The 25,746-nt window shown below is 49.9% G+C and overlaps 1 protein-coding gene across 1 annotated transcript in view; it reads left to right on the forward strand.

The window, feature by feature from the left end:
• The window catches only part of LOC140385963 (SWI/SNF-related matrix-associated actin-dependent regulator of chromatin subfamily D member 3-like), a 200,035-nt gene that overhangs the window by 137,844 nt on the left and 36,445 nt on the right, over positions 1-25,746 (forward strand). The window lies entirely within an intron of this gene.

The following is a 25,746-nucleotide window of genomic DNA, read 5'->3' on the forward strand; positions in this document are numbered from 1 at the left end:
AGAACTCCGGATTCCCTGTCTCCGCACAAACCGCAATATACAGAACTCCGGATTCCCTGTCCCCGCACAGACCCCAATATACAGAACTCCGGATTCCTGTCTCCGCACAAACCCCAATATACAGAACTCCGGATTCCCTGTCTCCGCACAAACCCCAATATACAGAACTCCGGATTCCCTGTCCCCGCACAGACCCCAATATACAGAACTCCGGATTCCTGTCTCCGCACAAACCCCAATATACAGAACTCCGGTTTCCTGTCTCCGCACAAACCCCAATAATCAGAACTCTGGATTCCTGTCGCCGCACAAACCCCAATATACAGAACTCCGGATTCCTGTCTCCGCACGAACCCCAATATAGAGAACTCCGGATTCCTGTCACCGCACAAACCCCAATAATCAGAACTCCGGATTCCTGTCGCCGCACGAACCCCAATATAGAGAACTCCGGATTCCCTGTCTCCGCACAAACCGCAATATACAGAACTCCGGATTCCCTGTCCCCGCACAGACCCCAATATACAGAACTCCGGATTCCTGTCTCCGCACAAACCCCAATATACAGAACTCCGGATTCCCTGTCTCCGCACAAACCCCAATATACAGAACTCCGGATTCCTGTCTCCGCACAAACCCCAATATACAGAACTCCGGTTTCCTGTCTCCCCACAAACCCCAATAATCAGAACTCTGGATTCCTGTCGCCGCACAAACCCCAATATACAGAACTCCGGATTCCTGTCTCCGCACGAACCCCAATATAGAGAACTCCGGATTCCTGTCACCGCACAAACCCCAATAATCAGAACTCTGGATTCCTGTCGCCGCACAAACCCCAATATACAGAACTCCGGATTCCTGTCTCCGCACAAACCCCAATAATCAGAACTCCGGATTCCTGTCTCCGCACGAACCCCAATATAGAGAACTCCGGATTCCTGTCACCGCACAAACCCCAATAATCAGAACTCTGGATTCCTGTCGCCGCACAAACCCCAATATACAGAACTCCGGATTCCTGTCACCGCACAAACCCCAATAATCAGAACTCCGGATTCCTGTCTCCGCACAAACCCCAATATACAGAACTCCGGATTCCTGTCTCCGCACAAACCCCAATATAGAGAACTCCGGATTCCCTGTCCCCGCACAGACCCCAATATACAGAACTCCGGAATCCTGTCTCCGCACAAACCGTAACATACAGAACTCCGGATTCCTGTCTCCGCACAAACCCCAATATACAGAACTCCGGATTCCTGTCTCCGCACAAACCCCAAAACACCGAACTCCGGATTCCTGTCTCCGCACAAACCCCAATAATCAGAAGTCCGGATTCCTGTCTCCGCACAAACCCCAATATACAGAACTCCGGATTCCTGTCTCCGCACAAACCCCAGTATACAGAACTCCGGATTCCTGTCTCCGCACAAACCCCAATATACAGAACTCCGGATTCCCTGTCTCCGCACAAACCCCAATATACAGAACTCCGGATTCCCTGTCTCCGCACAAACCCCAATAATCAGAACTCCGGATTCCTGTCTCCGCACAAACCCCAATATACAGAACTCCGGATTCCCTGTCTCCGCACAAACCCCAATAATCAGAACTCCGGATTCCTGTCTCCGCACAAACCCCAATATACAGAACTCCGGATTCCCTGTCTCCGCACAGACCCCAATAATCAGAACTCCGGATTCCTGTCTCCGCACAAACCCCAATATACAGAACTCCGGATTCCTGTCTCCGCACAAACACCAATATACAGAACTCCGGATTCCTGTCTCCGCACGAACCCCAATAATCAGAACTCCGGATTCCCTGTCTCCGCACAAACCCCAATATACAGAACTCCGGATTCCCTGTCCCCGCACAAACACCAATAATCAGATCTCTGGATTCCTGTCGCCGCACAAACCCCAATATACAGAACTCCGGATTCCTGTCTCCGCACAAACCCCAATAATCAGAACTCCGGATTCCTGTCTCCGCACAAACCCCAATATACAGAACTCCGGATTCCTGTCTCCGCACAAACCCCAATATACAGAACTCCGGATTCCCTGTCTCCGCACAAACCCCAATATACAGAACTCCGGATTCCTGTCTCCGCACAAACCCCAATATACAGAACTCCGGATTCCCTGTCTCCGCACAAACCCCAATATACAGAACTCCGGATTCCCTGTCCCCGCACAAACACCAATAATCAGAACTCTGGATTCCTGTCGCCGCACAAACCCCAATATACAGAACTCCGGTTTCCTGTCTCCGCACAAACCCCAATATACAGAACTCCGGTTTCCTGTCTCCGCACAAACCCCAATATACAGAACTCTGGATTCCTGTCTCCGCACAAACCCCAAAAATCAGAACTCTGGATTCCTGTCTCCGCACAAACCCCAATAATCAGAACTCCGGATTCCTGTCTCCGCACGAACCCCAATATAGAGAACTCCAGATTCCTGTCTCCGCACAAACCCCAATAATCAGAACTCCGGATTTCTGTCTCTGCACAAACCCCAATATAGAGAACTCCGGATTCCCTGTCTCCACACAAACCCCAATAATCAGAACTCCGGATTCCCTGTCTCCGCACAAACCCCAATATACAGAACTCCGGATTCCTGTCTCCGCACAAACCGCAATATACAGAACTCCGGATTCCTGTCTCCGCACAAACACCAATAATCAGAACTCCGGATTCCCTGTCTCCGCACAAACCCCAATATAGAGAACTCCGGATTCCCTGTCTCCACACAAACCCCAATATACAGAACTCCGGATTCCCTGTCTCCGCACAAACCCCAATAATCAGAACTCCGGATTCCCTGTCTCTGCACAAACCCCAATATACAGAACTCCGGATTCCCTGTCTCCGCACAGACCCCAATATACAGAACTCCGGATTCCCTGTCTCCGCACAAACCCCAATATACAGAACTCCGGATTCCTGTCTCCGCACAAACCCCAATATACAGAACTCCGGATTCCCTGTCTCCGCACAAACCCCAATAATCAGAACTCCGGATTCCTGTCTCCGCACAAACCCCAATATACAGAACTCCGGATTCCCTGTCTCCGCACAAACCCCAATAAACAGAACTCCGGATTCCTGTCTCCGCACAAACACCAATAATCAGAACTCCGGATTCCCTGTCTCCGCACAAACCCCAATATACAGAACTCCGGATTCCCTGTCTCCGCACAAACCGTAACATACAGAACTCCGGATTCCTGTCGCCGCACAAACCCCAATAATCAGAACTCCGGATTCCCTGTCTCCGCACAAACCCCAATAATCAGAACTTCGGATTCCTGTCTCCGCACAAACCCCAATATACAGAACTCCGGATTCCCTGTCTCCCACAAACCCCAATATACAGAACTCCAGATTCCTGTCTCCGCACAAACCCCAATAATCAGAACTCCGGATTCCCTGTCTCCGCACAAACCCCAATAATCAGAACTCCGGATTCCCTGTCTCCGCACAAACCCCAATAATCAGAACTCCGGAATCCTGTCTCCGCACAAACCCCAATAATCAGAACTCCGGATTCCCTGTCTCCGCACAAACTGCAATATACAGAACTCCGGATTCCCTGTCTCCGCACAAACCCCAATATACAGAACTCCGGATTCCTGTCTCCGCACAAACCCCAATAATCAGAACTCCGGATTCCTGTCTCCGCACAAATCCCAATAATCAGAACTCCGGATTCCTGCCTCCGCACAAACCCCAATATACAGAACTCCGGATTCCCTGTCTCTGCACAAACCCCAATATACAGAACTCCGGATTCCCTGTCTCCGCACAAACCCCAATATACAGAACTCCGGATTCCTGTCTCCGCACAAATCCCAATAATCAGAACTCCGGATTCCCTGTCTCCGCACAAACCCCAATATACAGAACTCCGGATTCCTGTCTCCGCACAAACCCCAATATACAGAACTCCGGATTCCTGTCTCCGCACAAATCCCAATAATCAGAACTCCGGATTCCTGTCTCCGCACAAACCCCAATATACAGAACTCCGGATTCCTGTCTCCGCACAAACCCCAATATACAGAACTCCGGATTCCCTGTCCCCGCACAGACCCCAATATACAGAACTCCGGATTCCTGTCTCCGCACAAACCCCAACATACAGAACTCCGGATTCCTGTCTCCGCACAAATCCCAATAATCAGAACTCCGGATTCCCTGTCTCCGCACAAACCCCAACATACAGAACTCCGGATTCCTGTCTCCGCACAAATCCCAATAATCAGAACTCCGGAATCCTGTCTCCGCACAAACCGCAATATACAGAACTCCGGTTTCCTGTCTCCGCACAAACCCCAATATACAGAACTCCGGATTCCTGTCTCCGCACAAACCCCAATATACAGAACTCCGGATTCGCTGTCTCCGCACAAACCCCAATATACAGAACTCCGGATTCCCTGTCCCCGCACAAACCCCAATATACAGAACTCCGGATTCCCTGTCTCCGCACAAACACCAATAATCAGAACTCTGGATTCCTGTCTCCGCACAAACCCCAATATACAGAACTCCGGATTCCCTGTCTCCGCACAAACCCCAAAATACAGAACTCCGGATTCCCTGTCTCCGCACAAACCCCAATATACAGAACTCTGGATTCCTGTCTCCGCACAAACCCCAATATACAGAACTCCGGATTCCCTGTCTCCGCACAAACCCCAATATACAGAACTCCGGATTCCTGTCTCCGCACAAACACCAATAATCAGAACTCCGGATTCTTGTCTCCGCACAAACCCCAATATACAGAACTCCGGATTCCCTGTCCCCGCACAAACCCCAATATACAGAACTCCGGATTCTTGTCTCCGCACAAACCCCAATATACAGAACTCCGGATTCCTCTCTCCGCACAAACCGCAATATACAGAACTCCGGATTCCCTGTCTCCGCACAAACACCAATAATCAGAACTCCGGATTCCTGTCTCCGCACAAACCCCAATAATCAGAACTCCGGATTCCCTGTCTCCGCACAAACCCCAATATACAGAATTCCGGATTCCCTGTCTCCGCACAAACCCCAATAATCAGAACTCTGGATTCCTGTCTCCGCACAAACCCCAATAATCAGAACTCCGGATTCCTGTCTCCGCACAAACCCCAATATACAGAACTCTGGATTCCTGTCTCCGCACAAACCCCAATATACAGAACTCCGGATTCCCTGTCTCCGCACAAACCCCAATATACAGAACTCTGGATTCCTGTCTCCGCACAAACCCCAATATACAGAACTCCGGATTCCCTGTCCCCGCACAAACACCAATAATCAGAACTCTGGATTCCTGTCTCCGCACAAACCGCAATATACAGAACTCCGGATTCCCTGTCTCCGCACAAACCGCAATATACAGAACTCCGGATTCCCTGTCTCCGCACAAACCGCAATATACAGAACTCCGGATTCCCTGTCTCCGCACAAACCGCAATATACAGAACTCCGGATTCCCTGTCTCCGCACAAACCGCAATATACAGAACTCCGGATTCCCTGTCTCCGCACAAACCCCAATATACAGAACTCTGGATTCCTGTCTCCGCACAAACCCCAATATACAGAACTCCGGATTCCCTGTCTCCGCACAAACCCCAATATACAGAACTCCGGATTCCCTGTCTCCGCACAAACCCCAATATACAGAACTCCGGATTCCCTGTCTCCGCACAAACCCCAATAATCAGAACTCTGGATTCCTGTCTCCGCACAAACCCCAATATACAGAACTCCGGATTCCCTGTCTCCGCACAAACACCAATATACAGAACTCCGGATTCCTGTCTCCACACAAACCCCAATATACAGAACTCCGGATTCCTGTCTCCGCACAAACCCCAATATACAGAACTCCGGATTCCCTGTCTCCGCACAAACCCCAATATACAGAACTCCGGATTCCTGTCTCCGCACAAACCCCAATAATCAGAACTCCGGATTCCTGTCTCCGCACAAACCCCAATAATCAGAACTCTGGATTCCTGTCTCCGCACAAACCCCAATAATCAGAACTCCGGATTCCTGTCTCCGCACGAACCCCAATATAGAGAACTCCGGATTCCCTGTCTCCGCACAAACCCCAAAAATCAGAACTCTGGATTCCTGTCTCCGCACAAACCCCAATAATCAGAACTCCGGATTCCTGTCTCCGCACGAACCCCAATATAGAGAACTCCGGATTCCTGTCTCCGCACAAACCCCAATATACAGAACTCCGGATTCCCTGTCTCCGCACAAACCCCAAAAATCAGAACTCTGGATTCCTGTCTCCGCACAAACCCCAATAATCAGAACTCCGGATTCCTGTCTCCGCACGAACCCCAATATAGAGAACTCCGGATTCCTGTCTCCGCACAAACCCCAATATACAGAACTCCGGATTCCCTGTCTCCGCACAAACCCCAATATACAGAACTCCGGATTCCTGTCTCCGCACAAACCCCAATATACAGAACTCCGGATTCCCTGTCTCCGCACAAACCCCAAAAATCAGAACTCTGGATTCCTGTCTCCGCACAAACCCCAATAATCAGAACTCCGGATTCCTGTCTCCGCACGAACCCCAATATAGAGAACTCCGGATTCCCTGTCTCCGCACAAACCCCAATATACAGAACTCCGGATTCCTGTCTCCGCACAAACCCCAATATACAGAACTCCGGATTCCCTGTCTCCGCACAAACCCCAAAAATCAGAACTCTGGATTCCTGTCTCCGCACAAACCCCAATAATCAGAACTCCGGATTCCTGTCTCCGCACGAACCCCAATATAGAGAAGTCCGGATTCCTGTCTCCGCACAAACCCCAATATACAGAACTCCGGATTCCCTGTCTCCGCACAAACCGCAATATACAGAACTCCGGATTCCTGTCTCCGCACAAACCGCAACAATCAGAACTCCGGATTCCTGTCTCCGCACAAACCCCAATATACAGAACTCCGGATTCCCTGTCTCCGCACAAACCCCAATATACAGAACTCCGGATTCCCTGTCCCCGCACAAACACCAATAATCAGAACTCTGGATTCCTGTCGCCGCACAAACCCCAATATACAGAACTCCGGATTCCTGTCTCCGCACAAACCCCAATATACAGAACTCCGGTTTCCTGTCTCCGCACAAACCCCAATATACAGAACTCTGGATTCCTGTCTCCGCACAAACCCCAATAATCAGAACTCCGGAATCCTGTCTCCGCACAAACCCCAATATACAGAACTCTGGATTCCTGTCTCCGCACAAACCCCAAAAATCAGAACTCTGGATTCCTGTCTCCGCACAAACCCCAATAATCAGAACTCCGGATTCCTGTCTCCGCACGAACCCCAATATAGAGAACTCCGGATTCCTGTCTCCGCACAAACCCCAATAATCAGAACTCCGGATTTCTGTCTCCGCACAAACCCCAATATAGAGAACTCCGGATTCCCTGTCTCCACACAAACCCCAATATACAGAACTCCGGATTCCCTGTCTCCACACAAACCCCAATATACAGAACTCTGGATTCCCTGTCTCCGCACAAACACCAATAATCAGAACTCCGGACTCCTGTCTCCGCACAAACCCCAATATACAGAACTCCGGATTCCCTGTCTCCACACAAACCCCAATATACAGAACTCTGGATTCCCTGTCTCCGCACAAACACCAATAATCAGAACTCCGGATTCCTGTCTCCGCACAAACCCCAATATACAGAACTCCGGATTCCCTGTCTCCACACAAACCCCAATATACAGAACTCTGGATTCCCTGTCTCCGCACAAATCCCAATATACAGAACTCCGGATTCCCTGTCTCCACACAAACCCCAATATACAGAACTCCGGATTCTTGTCTCCGCACAAACCCCAATATACAGAACTCCGGATTCTTGTCTCCGCACAAACCCCAATATACAGAACTCCGGATTCTTGTCTCCGCACAAACCCCAACATACAGAACTCCGGATTCCCCGTCTCCGCACAAACACCAATATACAGAACTCCGGATTCCTGTCTCCGCACAAACACCAATATACAGAACTCCGGATTCCTGTCTCCGCACAAACCCCAATATACAGAACTCCGGATTCCCTGTCTCCGCACAAACCCCAATATACAGAACTCCGGATTCCCTGTCTCCGCACGAACCCCAATATAGAGAACTCCGGATTCCTGTCTCCGCACAAACCCCAATAATCAGAACTCCGGATTTCTGTCTCCGCACAAACCCCAATATAGAGAACTCCGGATTCCCTGTCTCCACACAAACCCCAATATACAGAACTCCGGATTCCCTGTCTCCACACAAACCCCAATATACAGAACTCTGGATTCCCTGTCTCCGCACAAACACCAATAATCAGAACTCCGGACTCCTGTCTCCGCACAAACCCCAATATACAGAACTCCGGATTCCCTGTCTCCACACAAACCCCAATATACAGAACTCTGGATTCCCTGTCTCCGCACAAACACCAATAATCAGAACTCCGGATTCCTGTCTCCGCACAAACCCCAATATACAGAACTCCGGATTCCCTGTCTCCACACAAACCCCAATATACAGAACTCTGGATTCCCTGTCTCCGCACAAATCCCAATATACAGAACTCCGGATTCCCTGTCTCCACACAAACCCCAATATACAGAACTCCGGATTCTTGTCTCCGCACAAACCCCAATATACAGAACTCCGGATTCTTGTCTCCGCACAAACCCCAATATACAGAACTCCGGATTCTTGTCTCCGCACAAACCCCAACATACAGAACTCCGGATTCCCCGTCTCCGCACAAACACCAATATACAGAACTCCGGATTCCTGTCTCCGCACAAACACCAATATACAGAACTCCGGATTCCTGTCTCCGCACAAACCCCAATATACAGAACTCCGTATTCCCTGTCTCCGCACAAACCCCAATATACAGAACTCCGGATTCCCTGTCTCCGCACAAACCCCAATATACAGAACTCCGGATTCTTGTCTCCGCACAAACCCCAACATACAGAACTCCGGATTCCCCGTCTCCGCACAAACACCAATAATCAGAACTCCGGATTCCTGTCTCCGCACAAACCCCAATATACAGAACTCCGGATTCTTGTCTCCGCACAAACCCCAATATACAGAACTCCGGATTCCTGTCTCCGCACAAACCCCAATATACAGAACTCCGGATTCTTGTCTCCGCACAAACCGCAATATACAGAACTCCGGATTCCTGTCTCCGCACAGACACCAATATACAGAACTCCGGATTCCTGTCTCCGCACAAACCCCAATATACAGAACTCCGGATTCCCTGTCTCCGCACAAACCCCAATATACAGAACTCCGGATTCCCTGTCTCCGCACAAACCCCAATATACAGAACTCCGGATTCTTGTCTCCGCACAAACCCCAACATACAGAACTCCGGATTCCCCGTCTCCGCACAAACCCCAATATACAGAACTCCGGATTCCGGTCTCCGCACAAACCCCAATAATCAGAACTCCGGATTCCTGTCTCCGCACAAACCCCAATATACAGAACTCTGGATTCCTGTCTCCGCACAAACTGCAATAATCAGAACTCCGGATTCCCTGCCTCCGCACAAACCGCAATATACAGAACTCCGGATTCCCTGTCTCCGCACAAACACCAATAATCAGAACTCTGGATTCCCTGTCTCCGCACAAACCCCAATATACAGAACTCTGGATTCCTGTCTCCGCACAAACTGCAATAATCAGAACTCCGGATTCCCTGTCTCCGCACAAACCCCAATAATCAGAACTCCGGATTCCTGTCTCCGCACAAACCCCAATATACAGAACTCCAGATTCCTGTCTCCGCACAAACCCCAATATACAGAACTCCGGATTCCCTGTCTCCGCACGAACCCCAATAATCAGAACTCCGGATTCCTGTCTCCGCACAAACCCCAATATACAGAACTCTGGATTCCTGTCTCCGCACAAACTGCAATATACAGAACTCCGGATTCCTGTCTCCGCACAAACCGCAATATACAGAACTCCGGATTCTTGTCTCCGCACAAACCCCAATATACAGAACTCCGGATTCCTGTCTCCGCACAAAGCCCAATATACAGAACTCCGGATTCCCTGTCTCCGCACAAACCCCAATATACAGAACTCCGGATTCCCTGTCTCCGCACAAACCCCAATATACAGAACTCCGGATTCCCTGTCTCCGCACAAACCCCAATATACAGAACTCCGGATTCCCTGTCTCCGCACAAACCCCAATATACAGAACTCCGGATTCTTGTCTCCGCACAAACCCCAACATACAGAACTCCGGATTCCCCGTCTCCGCACAAACACCAATAATCAGAACTCCGGATTCCTGTCTCCGCACAAACCCCAATATACAGAACTCCGGATTCTTGTCTCCGCACAAACCCCAATATACAGAACTCCGGATTCCTGTCTCCGCACAAACCCCAATATACAGAACTCCGGATTCTTGTCTCCGCACAAACCGCAATATACAGAACTCCGGATTCCTGTCTCCGCACAGACACCAATATACAGAACTCCGGATTCCTGTCTCCGCACAAACCCCAATATACAGAACTCCGGATTCCCTGTCTCCGCACAAACCCCAATATACAGAACTCCGGATTCCCTGTCTCCGCACAAACCCCAATATACAGAACTCCGGATTCTTGTCTCCGCACAAACCCCAACATACAGAACTCCGGATTCCCCGTCTCCGCACAAACCCCAATATACAGAACTCCGGATTCCGGTCCCCGCACAAACCCCAATAATCAGAACTCCGGATTCCTGTCTCCGCACAAACCCCAATATACAGAACTCTGGATTCCTGTCTCCGCACAAACTGCAATAATCAGAACTCCGGATTCCCTGTCTCCGCACAAACCGCAATATACAGAACTCCGGATTCCCTGTCTCCGCACAAACCCCAATATACAGAACTCCGGATTCCCTGTCTCCGCACAAACCCCAATATACAGAACTCCGGATTCCCTGTCTCCGCACAAACCCCAATATACAGAACTCTGGATTCCTGTCTCCGCACAAACTGCAATAATCAGAACTCCGGATTCCCTGTCTCCGCACAAACCCCAATAATCAGAACTCCGGATGCCTGTCTCCGCACAAACCCCAATATACAGAACTCCAGATTCCTGTCTCCGCACAAACCCCAATATACAGAACTCCGGATTCCCTGTCTCCGCACGAACCCCAATAATCAGAACTCCGGATTCCTGTCTCCGCACAAACCCCAATATACAGAACTCTGGATTCCTGTCTCCGCACAAACTGCAATATACAGAACTCCGGATTCCTGTCTCCGCACAAACTGCAATATACAGAACTCCGGATTCTTGTCTCCGCACAAACCCCAATATACAGAACTCCGGATTCCTGTCTCCGCACAGACACCAATATACAGAACTCCGGATTCCTGTCTCCGCACAAACCCCAATATACAGAACTCCGGATTCCCTGTCTCCGCTCAAACCCCAATATACAGAACTCCGGATTCCCTGTCTCCGCACAAACCCCAATATACAGAACTCCGGATTCTTGTCTCCGCACAAACCCCAACATACAGAACTCCGGATTCCCCGTCTCCGCACAAACCCCAATATACAGAACTCCGGATTCCGGTCTCCGCACAAACCCCAATAATCAGAACTCCGGATTCCTGTCTCCGCACAAACCCCAATATACAGAACTCTGGATTCCTGTCTCCGCACAAACTGCAATAATCAGAACTCCGGATTCCCTGTCTCCGCACAAACCGCAATATACAGAACTCCGGATTCCCTGTCTCCGCACAAACCCCAATATACAGAACTCCGGATTCCCTGTCTCCGCACAAACCCCAATATACAGAACTCCGGATTCCCTGTCTCCGCACAAACCCCAATATACAGAACTCTGGATTCCTGTCTCCGCACAAACTGCAATAATCAGAACTCCGGATTCCCTGTCTCCGCACAAACCCCAATAATCAGAACTCCGGATGCCTGTCTCCGCACAAACCCCAATATACAGAACTCCAGATTCCTGTCTCCGCACAAACCCCAATATACAGAAGTCCGGATTCCCTGTCTCCGCACGAACCCCAATAATCAGAACTCCGGATTCCTGTCTCCGCACAAACCCCAATATACAGAACTCTGGATTCCTGTCTCCGCACAAACTGCAATATACAGAACTCCGGATTCCTGTCTCCGCACAAACTGCAATATACAGAACTCCGGATTCTTGTCTCCGCACAAACCCCAATAATCAGAACTCCGGATTCCTGTCTCCGCACAAACCCCAATATACAGAACTCCGGATTCCCTGTCTCCGCACGAACCCCAATAATCAGAACTCCGGATTCCTGTCTCCGCACAAACCCCAATATACAGAACTCTGGATTCCTGTCTCCGCACAAACTGCAATATACAGAACTCCGGATTCCTGTCTCCGCACAAACTGCAATATACAGAACTCCGGAATCCTGTCTCCGCACAAACCCCAATATACAGAACTCCGGATTCCTGTCTCCGCACAAACTGCAATATACAGAACTCCGGATTCTTGTCTCCGCACAAACACCAATATACAGAACTCCGGATTCTTGTCTCCGCACAAACCCCAATAATCAGAACTCCGGATTCCCTGTCTCCGCACAAACCCCAATATACAGAACTCCGGATTCCCTGTCTCCGCACAAACCCCAATATACAGAACTCCGGATTCCTGTCTCCGCACAAACCCCAATATACAGAACTCCGGATTCCCTGTCTCCGCACAAACCCCAATATACAGAACTCCGGATTCCCTGTCTCCGCACAAACCCCAATATACAGAACTCCGGATTCCCTGTCTCCGCACAAACCGCAATAATCAGAACTCCGGATTCCTGTCTCCGCACAAACCCCAATATACAGAACTCCGGATTCCTGTCTCCGCACAAACCCCAATATACAGAACTCCGGATTCCTGTCTCCGCACAAACCCCAATATACAGAACTCCGGATTCCCTGTCTCCGCACAAACCCCAATATACAGAACTCCGGATTCCCTGTCTCCGCACAAACCCCAATATACAGAACTCCGGATTCTTGTCTCCGCACATACCCCAATATACAGAACTCCGGATTCTTGTCTCCGCACAAACCCCAATAATCAGAACTCCGGATTCCCTGTCTCCGCACAAACCCCAATATACAGAACTCCGGATTCCCTGTCTCCGCACAAACCCCAATATACAGAACTCCGGATTCCTGTCTCCGCACAAACCCCAATATACAGAACTCCGGATTCCCTGTCTCCGCACAAACCCCAATAATCAGAACTCCGGATTCCTGTCTCCGCACAAACCCCAATATACAGAACTCCGGATTCCTGTCTGCGCACAAACCCCAATATACAGAACTCCGGATTCCCTGTCTCCGCACAAACCCCAATAATCAGAACTCCGGATTCCTGTCTCCGCACAAACCCCAATATACAGAACTCCGGATTCCCTGTCTCCGCACAAACCCCAATATACAGAACTCCGGATTCCCTGTCTCCGCACAAACCCCAATATACAGAACTCCGGATTCCTGTCTCCGCACGAACCCCAATATAGAGAACTCCGGATTCCTGTCTCCGCACAAACCCCAATATACAGAACTCCGGATTCCCTGTCTCCGCACAAACCGCAATAATCAGAACTCCGGATTCCTGTCTCCGCACAAACCCCAATATACAGAACTCCGGATTCCTGTCTCCGCACAAACCCCAATAATCAGAACTCCGGATTCCCTGTCCCCGCACAAACCCCAATAATCAGAACTCCGGATTCCCTGTCTCCGCACAAACCCCAATATACAGAACTCCGGATTCCTGTCTCCGCACAAACCCCAATATACAGAACTCCGGATTCCTGTCTCCGCACGAACCCCAATATACAGAACTCCGGATTCCTGTCTCCGCACGAACCCCAATATACAGAACTCCGGATTCCCTGTCTCCGCACAAACCGCAATAATCAGAACTCCGGATTCCTGTCTCCGCACAAACCCCAATAATCAGAACTCCGGATTCCTGTCTCCGCACAAACACCAATATACAGAACTCCGGATTCCCTGTCTCCGCACAAACCCCAATATACAGAACTCCGGATTCCTGTCTCCGCACAAACCCCAATAATCAGAACTCCGGATTCCCTGTCTCCGCACGAACCCCAATAATCAGAACTCCGGATTCCCTGTCTCCGCACAAACCCCAATATACAGAACTCCAGATTCCTGTCTCCGCACAAACCCCAATAATCAGAACTCCGGATTCCCTGTCTCCGCACAAACCCCAATGTACAGAACTCCGGATTCCCTGTCTCCGCACAAACCCCAATATACAGAACTCCGGATTCCTGTCTCCGCACAAACCCCAATATACAGAACTCCGGATTCCTGTCTCCGCACAAACCCCAATATACAGAACTCCGGATTCCTGTCTCCGCACAAACCCCAATAATCAGAACTCCGGATTCCTGTCTCCGCACAAACCGCAATATACAGAACTCCGGATTCCTGTCTCCGCACAAACCCCAATATACAGAACTCCGGATTCCTGTCTCCGCACAAACCCCAATAATCAGAACTCCGGATTCCCTGTCTCCGCACAAACCCCAATATACAGAACTCCGGATTCTTGTCTCCGCACAAACCCCAATATACAGAACTCCGGATTCCTGTCTCCGCACAAACCGCAATATACAGAACTCCGGATTCCTGTCTCCGCACAAACCCCAATATACAGAACTCCAGATTCCTGTCTCCGCACAAACCCCAATAATCAGAACTCCGGATTCCTGTCTCCGCACAAACCGCAATATACAGAACTCCGGATTCCTGTCTCCGCACAAACCCCAATATACAGAACTCCGGATTCCCTGTCCCCGCACAAACCCCAATATACAGAACTCCGGATTCCCTGTCCCCGCACAAACACCAATAATCAGAACTCCGGATTCCTGTCTCCGCACAAACCCCAATATACAGAACTCCGGATTCCTGTCTCCGCACAAACCCCAATATACAGAACTCCGGATTCCTGTCTCCGCACAAACCCCAATATACAGAACTCTGGATTCCCGTCTCCGCACAAACCCCAATAATCAGAACTCCGGATTCCTGTCTCCGCACAAACCCCAATAATCAGAACTCCGGATTCCCTGTCTCCGCACAAACCCCAATAATCAGAACTCCGGATTCCTGTCTCCGCACAAACCCCAATAATCAGAACTCCGGATTCCTGTCTCCGCACAAACCCCAATATACAGAACTCCGGATTCCCTGTCTCCGCACAAACCCCAATAATCAGAACTCCGGATTCCTGTCTCCGCACAAACCCCAATATACAGAACTCCGGATTCCCTGTCTCCGCACAAACCCCAATATACAGAACTCCGGATTCCTGTCTCCGCACAAACCCCAATATACAGAACTCCGGATTCCTGTCTCCGCACAAACCCCAATAATCAGAACTCCGGATTCCTGTCTCCGCACAAACCCCAATATACAGAACTCCGGGGCTTGTTTAGCACAGGGCTATTTCGTTGGCTTTGAAAGCAGACCAAGGCAGGCCAGCAGCACGGTTCAATTCCTGTACCAGCCTCCCCGAACAGGCACCGGAATGTGGCGACTTGGGGTTTTTCACAGTAACTTTATTTGAAGCCTACTTGTGACAATAAGCGATTTTCGTTTTAAGGATAAGAGTGGTCCGAGGATGAATGTGCTAAATTGGGGGAAGGCTAATTATAACAATATTAGGCGGGAACTGAAGAACATAGATTGGGGGCGGATGTTTGAGGGCAAATCAACATCTGACATGTGGGATGCTTTCAAGTGTCAGTTGAAAGGAATACAGGACAGGCATGTTCCTGTGAGGAAGAAAGATAAATACGGCAATTTTCGGGAACCTTGGATGACGAGTGATATTGTAGGCCTCGTCAAAAAGAAAAAGGAGGCATTTGTCAGGGCTAAAAGGCTGGGAACAGACGAAGCCTGTGTGGCATATAAGGAAAGTAGGAAGGAACTTAAGCAAGGAGTCAGGAGGGCTAGAAGGGGTCATGAAAAGTCATTGGCAAATAGGGTTAAGGAAAATCCCAAGGCTTTTTACACTTACATAAAAAGCAAGAGGGTAGCCAGGGAAAGGGTTGGCCCACTGAAGGATAGGCAAGGGAATCTATGTGTGGAGCCAGAGGAAATGGGCGAGGTACTAAATGAATACTTTGCATCAGTATTCACCAAAGAGAAGGAATTGGTAGATGTTGAGTCTGGAGAAGGGGGTGTAGATAGCCTGGGTCACATTGTGATCCAAAAAGACGAGGTGTTGGGTGTCTTAAAAAATATTAAGGTAGATAAGTCCCCAGGGCCGGATGGGATCTACCCCAGAATACTGAAGGAGGCTGGAGAGGAAATTGCTGAGGCCTTGACAGAAATCTTTGGATCCTCGCTGTCTTCAGGGGATGTCCCGGAGGACTGGAGAATAGCCAATGTTGTTCCTCTGTTTAAGAAGGGTGGCAGGGATAATCCCGGGAACTACAGGCCGGTGAGCCTTACTTCAGTGGTAGGGAAATTACTGGAGAGAATTCTTCGAGACAGGATCTACTCCCATTTGGAAGCAAATGGACGTATTAGTGAGAGGCAGCACGGTTTTGTGAAGGGGAGGTCGTGTCTCACTAACTTGATAGAGTTTTTCGAGGAGGTCACTAAGATGATTGATGCAGGTAGGGCAGTAGATGTTGTCTATATGGACTTCAGTAAGGCCTTTGACAAGGTCCCTCATGGTAGACTAGTACAAAAGGTGAAGTCACACGGGATCAGGGGTGAACTGGCAAGGTGGATACAGAACTGGCTAGGCCATAGAAGGCAGAGGGTAGCAATGGAGGGATGCTTTTCTAATTGGAGGGCTGTGACCAGTGGTGTTCCACAGGGATCAGTGCTGGGACCTTTGCTCTTTGTAGTATATATAAATGATTTGGAGGAAAATGTAACTGGTCTGATTAGTAAGTTTGCAGACGACACAAAGGTTGGTGGAATTGCGGATAGCGATGAGGACTGTCTGAGGATACAGCAGGATTTAGATTGTCTGGAGACTTGGGCGGAGAGATGGCAGATGGAGTTTAACCTGGACAAATGTGAGGTAATGCATTTTGGAAGGGCTAATGCAGGTAGGGAATATACAGTGAATGGTAGAACCCTCAAGAGTATTGAAAGTCAAAGAGATCTAGGAGTACAGGTCCACAGATCACTGAAAGGGGCTACACAGGTGGAGAAGGTAGTCAAGAAGGCATACGGCATGCTTGCCTTCATTGGCCGGGGCATTGAGTATAAGAATTGGCAAGTCATGTTGCAGCTGTATAGAACCTTAGTTAGGCCACACTTGGAGTATAGTGTTCAATTCTGGTCGCCACACTACCAGAAGGATGTGGAGGCTTTAGAGAGGGTGCAGAAGAGATTTACCAGAATGTTGCCTGGTATGGAGGGCATAAGCTATGAGGAGCGATTGAATAAACTCGGTTTGTTCTCACTGGAACGAAGGAGGTTGAGGGGCGACCTGATAGAGGTATACAAAATTATGAGGGGCATAGACAGAGTGGATAGTCAGAGGCTTTTCCCCAGGGTAGAGGGGTCAATTACTAGGGGGCATAGGTTTAAGGTGAGAGGGGCAAAGTTTAGAGTAGATGTACGAGGCAAGTTTTTTACGCAGAGGGTAGTGGGTGCCTGGAACTCACTACCGGAGGAGGTAGTGGAGGCAGGGACGATAGGGACATTTAAGGGGCATCTTGACAAATATATGAATAGGATGGGAATAGAAGGATACGGACCCAGGAAGTGTAGAAGATTGTAGTTTAGTCGGGCAGTATGGTCGGCACGGGCTTGGAGGGCCGAAGGGCCTGTTCCTGTGCTGTACATTTCTTTGTTCTTTGTTCTTTGTTCCGGATTCCTGTCTCCGCACGAACCCCAATATACAGAACTCCGGATTCCTGTCTCCGCACAAACCCCAATATACAGAACTCCGGATTCCCTGTCTCCGCACAAACCGCAATATACAGAACTCCGGATTCCTGTCTCCGCACAAACCCCAATATACAGAACTCCGGATTCCTGTCTCCGCACAAACCCCAATAATCAGAACTCCGGATTCCTGTCTCCGCACGAACCCCAATATACAGAACTCCGGATTCCTGTCTCCGCACAAACCCCAATATACAGAACTCCGGATTCCCAGTCTCCGCACAAACCCCAATAATCAGAACTCCGGATTCCTCTCTCCGCACAAACCCCAATATACAGAACTCCGGATTCCTGTCTCCGCACAAACCCCAATAATCAGAACTCCGGATTCCCTCTCTCCGCACAAACCGCAATATACAGAACTCCGGATTCCTGTCTCCGCACAAACCCCAATAATCAGAACTCCGGATTCCTCTCTCCGCACAAACCCCAATATACAGAACTCCGGATTCCTGTCTCCGCACAAACCCCAATAATCAGAACTCCGGATTCCTCTCTCCGCACAAACCCCAATATACAGAACTCCGGATTCCCTCTCTCCGCACAAACCGCAATATACAGAACTCCGGATTCCTGTCTCCGCACAAACCCCAATATACAGAACTCCGGATTCCCTGTCTCCGCACAAACCCCAATATACAGAACTCCGGATTCCTGTCTCCGCACAAACCGCAATATACAGAACTCCGGATTCCTGTCTCCGCACAAACCCCAATATACAGAACTCCGGATTCCTGTCTCCGCACAAACCGCAATATACAGAACTCCGGATTCCTGTCTCCGCACGAACCCCAATAATCAGAACTCCGGATTCCTGTCTCGCACAAACCCCAATATACAGAACTCCGGATTCCTGTCTCCCACAAACCCCAATATACAGAACTCCGGATTCCCTGTCTCCGCACAAACCCCAATATACAGAACTCCGGATTCCCTCTCTCCGCACAAACCCCAATATACAGAACTCCGGATTCCCTCTCTCCGCACAAACCCCAATATACAGAACTCCGGATTCCTGTCTCCGCACAAACCGTAATATACAGAACTCCGGATTCCCTCTCTCCGCACAAACCCCAATATACAGAACTCCGGATTCCCTGTCTCCGCACAAACACCAATATACAGAACTCCGGATTCCTGTCTCCGCACAAACCGCAATATACAGAACTCCGGATTCCTGTCTCCGCACATACCCCAATATACAGAACTCCGGATTCCCTGTCTCCGCACAAACCCCAATATACAGAACTCCGGATTCCTGTCTCCGCACAAACACCAATATACAGAACTCCGGATTCCTGTCTCCGCACAAACCCCAATATGCAGAACTCCGGATTCCTGTCTCCGCACATACCCCAATATACAGAACTCCGGATTCCTGTCTCCGCACAAACCGCAATATACAGAACTCCGGATTCCCTGTCTCCGCACAAACCCCAATATACAGAACTCCGGATTCCTGTCTCCGCACAAACCCCAATAATCAGAACTCCGGATTCCTGTCTCCGCACAAACCCCAATATACAGAACTCCGGATTCCTGTCTCCGCACAAACCCCAATATACAGAACTCCGGATTCCCTGTCTCCGCACAAACCCCAATAATCAGAACTCCGGATTCCTGTCTCCGCACAAACCCCAATATACAGAACTCCTGGATTCACTGTCTCCGCACAAACCCCAATATACAGAACTCCGGATTCCCTCTCTCCGCACAAACCGCAATATACAGAACTCCGGATTCCTGTCTCCGCACAAACCCCAATAATCAGAACTCCGGATTCCTCTCTCCGCACAAACCCCAATATACAGAACTCCGGATTCCTGTCTCCGCACAAACCCCAATAATCAGAACTCCGGATTCCTCTCTCCGCACAAACCCCAATATACAGAACTCCGGATTCCCTCTCTCCGCACAAACCGCAATATACAGAACTCCGGATTCCTGTCTCCGCACAAACCCCAATATACAGAACTCCGGATTCCCTGTCTCCGCACAAACCCCAATATACAGAACTCCGGATTCCTGTCTCCGCACAAACAGCAATATACAGAACTCCGGATTCCTGTCTCCGCACAAACCGCAATATACAGAACTCCATATTCCCTGTCTCCGCACATACCCCAATATACAGAACTCCGGATTCTTGTCTCCGCACAAACCCCAATATACAGAACTCCGGATTCCTGTCTCCGCACAAACCCCAATATACAGAACTCCGGATTCCCCGTCTCCGCACAAACCCCAATATACAGAACTCCGGATTCCTGTCTCCGCACAAACCCCAATAATCAGAACTCCGGAATCCCTGTCTCCGCACAAACCCCAATATACAGAACTCCGGATTCTTGTCTCCGCACAAACCCCAATATACAGAACTCCGGATTCCTGTCTCCGCACAAACCCCAATATACAGAACTCCGTATTCCCTGTCTCCGCACAAACCCCAATAATCAGAACTCCGGATTCCTGTCTCCGCACAAACCCCAATATACAGAACTCCGGATTCCTGTCTCCGCACAAACCCCAATATACAGAACTCCGGATTCCTGCCTCCGCACAAACACCAATATACAGAACTCCGGATTCTTGTCTCCGCACAAACCCCAATATACAGAACTCCGGATTCCCTGTCTCCGCACAAACCCCAATAATCAGAACTCCGGAATCCCTGTCTCCGCACAAACCCCAATATACAGAACTCCGGATTCCTGTCTCCGCACAAACCCCAATATACAGAACTCCGGATTCCTGTCTCCGCACAAACCCCAATATACAGAACTCCGGATTCCCTGTCTCCGCACAAACCCCAATATACAGAACTCCGGATTCCCTGTCTCCGCACAAACCCCAATAATCAGAACTCCGGATTCCCTGTCTCCGCACAAACCCCAATATACAGAACTCCGGATTCCCTGTCTCCGCACAAACCCCAATAATCAGAACTCCGGATTCCTGTCTCCGCACAAACCCCAATAATCAGAACTCCGGATTCCTGTCTCCGCACATACCCCAATATACAGAACTCCGGATTCCTGTCTCCGCACAAACCCCAATATACAGAACTCCGGATTCCCTGTCTCCGCACAAACCCCAATATACAGAACTCCGGATTCCCTGTCTCCGCACAAACCCCAATAATCAGAACTCCGGATTCCCTGTCTCCGCACAAACCCCAATATACAGAACTCCGGATTCCCTGTCTCCGCACAAACCCCAATAATCAGAACTCCGGATTCCTGTCTCCGCACAAACCCCAATAATCAGAACTCCGGATTCCCTGTCTCCGCACAAACCCCAATATACAGAACTCCGGATTCCCTGTCTCCGCACAAACCCCAATATACAGAACTCCGGATTCCCTGTCTCCGCACAAACCCCAATAATCAGAACTCCGGATTCCCTGTCTCCGCACAAACCCCAATATACAGAACTCTGGATTCCCTGTCTCCGCACAAACCCCAATATACAGAACTCCGGATTCCTGTCTCCGCACAAACCCCAATATACAGAACTCCGGATTCCCTGTCTCCGCACAAACCCCAATATACAGAACTCCGGATTCCCTGTCTCCGCACAAACCCCAATAATCAGAACTTCGGATTCCCTGTCTCCGCACAAACCCCAATATACAGAACTCCGGATTCCTGTCTCCGCACAAACCCCAATATACAGAACTCCGGATTCCTGTCTCCGCACAAACCGCAATATACAGAACTCCGGATTCCTGTCTCCGCACAAACCCCAATATACAGATCTCCGGATTCCTGTCTCCGCACAAACCCCAATATAGAGAACTCCGGATTCCCTGTCTCCGCACAAACCCCAATATACATAACTCCGGAATCCCTGTCTCCGCACAAACCCCAATATACAGAACTCCGGATTCTTGTCTCCGCACAAACCCCAATATACAGAACTCCGGATTCCCTGTCTCCGCACAAACCCCAATATACAGAACTCCGGATTCCCTGTCTCCGCACAAACCCCAATGTACAGAACTCCGGATTCCTGTCTCCGCACAAACCCCAATAATCAGAACTCCGGATTCCCTGTCTCCGCACAAACCACAATGTACAGAACTCCGGATTCCCTGTCTCCGCACAAACCCCAATATACAGAACTCCGGATTCCTGTCTCCGCACAAACCCCAATATACAGAACTCCTGATTCCTGTCTCCGCACAAACCCCAATATACAGAACTCCGGATTCCTGTCTCCGCACAAACCGCAATAATCAGAACTCCGGATTCCCTGTCTCCGCACGAACCCCAATAATCAGAACTCCGGATTCCTGTCTCCGCACAAACCCCAATAATCAGAACTCCGGATTCCCTGTCTCCCACAAACCCCAATATACAGAACTCCGGATTCCTGTCTCCGCACAAACCCCAATATACAGAACTCCGGATTCCTGTCTCCGCACAAACCCCAATATACAGAACTCCGGATTCCTGTCTCCGCACAAACCCCAATATACAGAACTCCGGATTCCCTGTCTCCGCACAAACCCCAATAATCAGAACTCCGGATTCCTCTCTCCGCACAAACCCCAATATACAGAACTCCGGATTCCCAGTCTCCGCACAAACCGCAATATAGAGAACTCCGGATTCCCTCTCTCCGCACAAACCGCAATATACAGAACTCCGGATTCCTGTCTCCGCACAAACCCCAATAATCAGAACTCCGGATTCCTCTCTCCGCACAAACCCCAATATACAGAACTCCGGATTCCTGTCTCCGCACAAACCCCAATAATCAGAACTCCGGATTCCTCTCTCCGCACAAACCCCAATATACAGAACTCCGGATTCCCTCTCTCCGCACAAACCGCAATATACAGAACTCCGGATTCCTGTCTCCGCACAAACCCCAATATACAGAACTCCGGATTCCCTGTCTCCGCACAAACCCCAATATACAGAACTCCGGATTCCTGTCTCCGCACAAACCGCAATATACAGAACTCCGGATTCCTGTCTCCGCACAAACCGCAATATACAGAACTCCGGATTCCCTGTCTCCGCACAAACCCCAATATACAGAACTCCGGATTCTTGTCTCCGCACAAACCCCAATATACAGAACTCCGGATTCCTGTCTCCGCACAAACCCCAATATACAGAACTCCGGATTCCCCGTCTCCGCACAAACCCCAATATACAGAACTCCGGATTCCTGTCTCCGCACAAACCCCAATAATCAGAACTCCGGAATCCCTGTCTCCGCACAAACCCCAATATACAGAACTCCGGATTCTTGTCTCCGCACAAACCCCAATATACAGAACTCCGGATTCCTGTCTCCGCACAAACCCCAATATACAGAACTCCGTATTCCCTGTCTCCGCACAAACCCCAATAATCAGAACTCCGGATTCCTGTCTCCGCACAAACCCCAATATACAGAACTCCGGATTCCTGTCTCCGCACAAACCCCAATATACAGAACTCCGGATTCCTGCCTCCGCACAAACACCAATATACAGAACTCCGGATTCTTGTCTCCGCACAAACCTCAATATACAGAACTCCGGATTCCCTGTCTGCGCACAAACCCCAATAATCAGAACTCCGGAATCCCTGTCTCCGCACAAACCCCAATATACAGAACTCCGGATTCCTGTCTCCGCACAAACCCCAATATACAGAACTCCGGATTCCTGTCTCCGCACAAACCCCAATATACAGAACTCCGGATTCCCTGTCTCCGCACAAACCCCAATATACAGAACTCCGGATTCCCTGTCTCCGCACAAACCCCAATAATCAGAACTCCGGATTCCCTGTCTCCGCACAAACCCCAATATACAGAACTCCGGATTCCCTGTCTCCGCACAAACCCCAATAATCAGAACTCCGGATTCCTGTCTCCGCACAAACCCCAATAATCAGAACTCCGGATTCCTGTCTCCGCACATACCCCAATATACAGAACTCCGGATTCCTGTCTCCGCACAAACCCCAATATACAGAACTCCGGATTCCCTGTCTCCGCACAAACCCCAATATACAGAACTCCGGATTCCCTGTCTCCGCACAAACCCCAATAATCAGAACTCCGGATTCCCTGTCTCCGCACAAACCCCAATATACAGAACTCCGGATTCCCTGTCTCCGCACAAACCCCAATAATCAGAACTCCGGATTCCTGTCTCCGCACAAACCCCAATAATCAGAACTCCGGATTCCCTGTCTCCGCACAAACCCCAATATACAGAACTCCGGATTCCCTGTCTCCGCACAAACCCCAATATACAGAACTCCGGATTCCCTGTCTCCGCACAAACCCCAATAATCAGAACTCCGGATTCCCTGTCTCCGCACAAACCCCAATATACAGAACTCTGGATTCCCTGTCTCCGCACAAACCCCAATATACAGAACTCCGGATTCCTGTCTCCGCACAAACCCCAATATACAGAACTCCGGATTCCCTGTCTCCGCACAAACCCCAATATACAGAACTCCGGATTCCCTGTCTCCGCACAAACCCCAATAATCAGAACTTCGGATTCCCTGTCTCCGCACAAACCCCAATATACAGAACTCCGGATTCCTGTCTCCGCACAAACCCCAATATACAGAACTCCGGATTCCTGTCTCCGCACAAACCGCAATATAGAGAACTCCGGATTCCTGTCTCCGCACAAACCCCAATATACAGATCTCCGGATTCCTGTCTCCGCACAAACCCCAATATACAGAACTCCGGATTCCCTGTCTCCGCACAAACCCCAATATAGAGAACTCCGGATTCCTGTCTCCGCACAAACCCCAATATACAGAACTCCGGATTCCTGTCTCCGCACAAACCCCAATATACAGAACTCCGGATTCCTGTCTCCGCACAAACCGCAATATACAGAACTCCGGATTCCTGTCTCCGCACGAACCCCAATAATCAGAACTCCGGATTCCTGTCTCGCACAAACCCCAATATACAGAACTCCGGATTCCTGTCTCCCACAAACCCCAATATACAGAACTCCGGATTCCCTGTCTCCGCACAAACCCCAATATACAGAACTCCGGATTCCCTCTCTCCGCACAAACCCCAATATACAGAACTCCGGATTCCCTCTCTCCGCACAAACCCCAATATACAGAACTCCGGATTCCTGTCTCCGCACAAACCGTAATATACAGAACTCCGGATTCCCTCTCTCCGCACAAACCCCAATATACAGAACTCCGGATTCCCTGTCTCCGCACAAACACCAATATACAGAACTCCGGATTCCTGTCTCCGCACAAACCGCAATATACAGAACTCCGGATTCCTGTCTCCGCACATACCCCAATATACAGAACTCCGGATTCCCTGTCTCCGCACAAACCCCAATATACAGAACTCCGGATTCCTGTCTCCGCACAAACACCAATATACAGAACTCCGGATTCCTGTCTCCGCACAAACCCCAATATGCAGAACTCCGGATTCCTGTCTCCGCACATACCCCAATATACAGAACTCCGGATTCCTGTCTCCGCACAAACCGCAATATACAGAACTCCGGATTCCCTGTCTCCGCACAAACCCCAATATACAGAACTCCGGATTCCTGTCTCCGCACAAACCCCAATAATCAGAACTCCGGATTCCTGTCTCCGCACAAACCCCAATATACAGAACTCCGGATTCCTGTCT

Source organism: Scyliorhinus torazame, chromosome 11, assembly GCF_047496885.1.
Source record: "Scyliorhinus torazame isolate Kashiwa2021f chromosome 11, sScyTor2.1, whole genome shotgun sequence".
Classification (NCBI taxonomy): domain Eukaryota; kingdom Metazoa; phylum Chordata; class Chondrichthyes; order Carcharhiniformes; family Scyliorhinidae; genus Scyliorhinus; species Scyliorhinus torazame.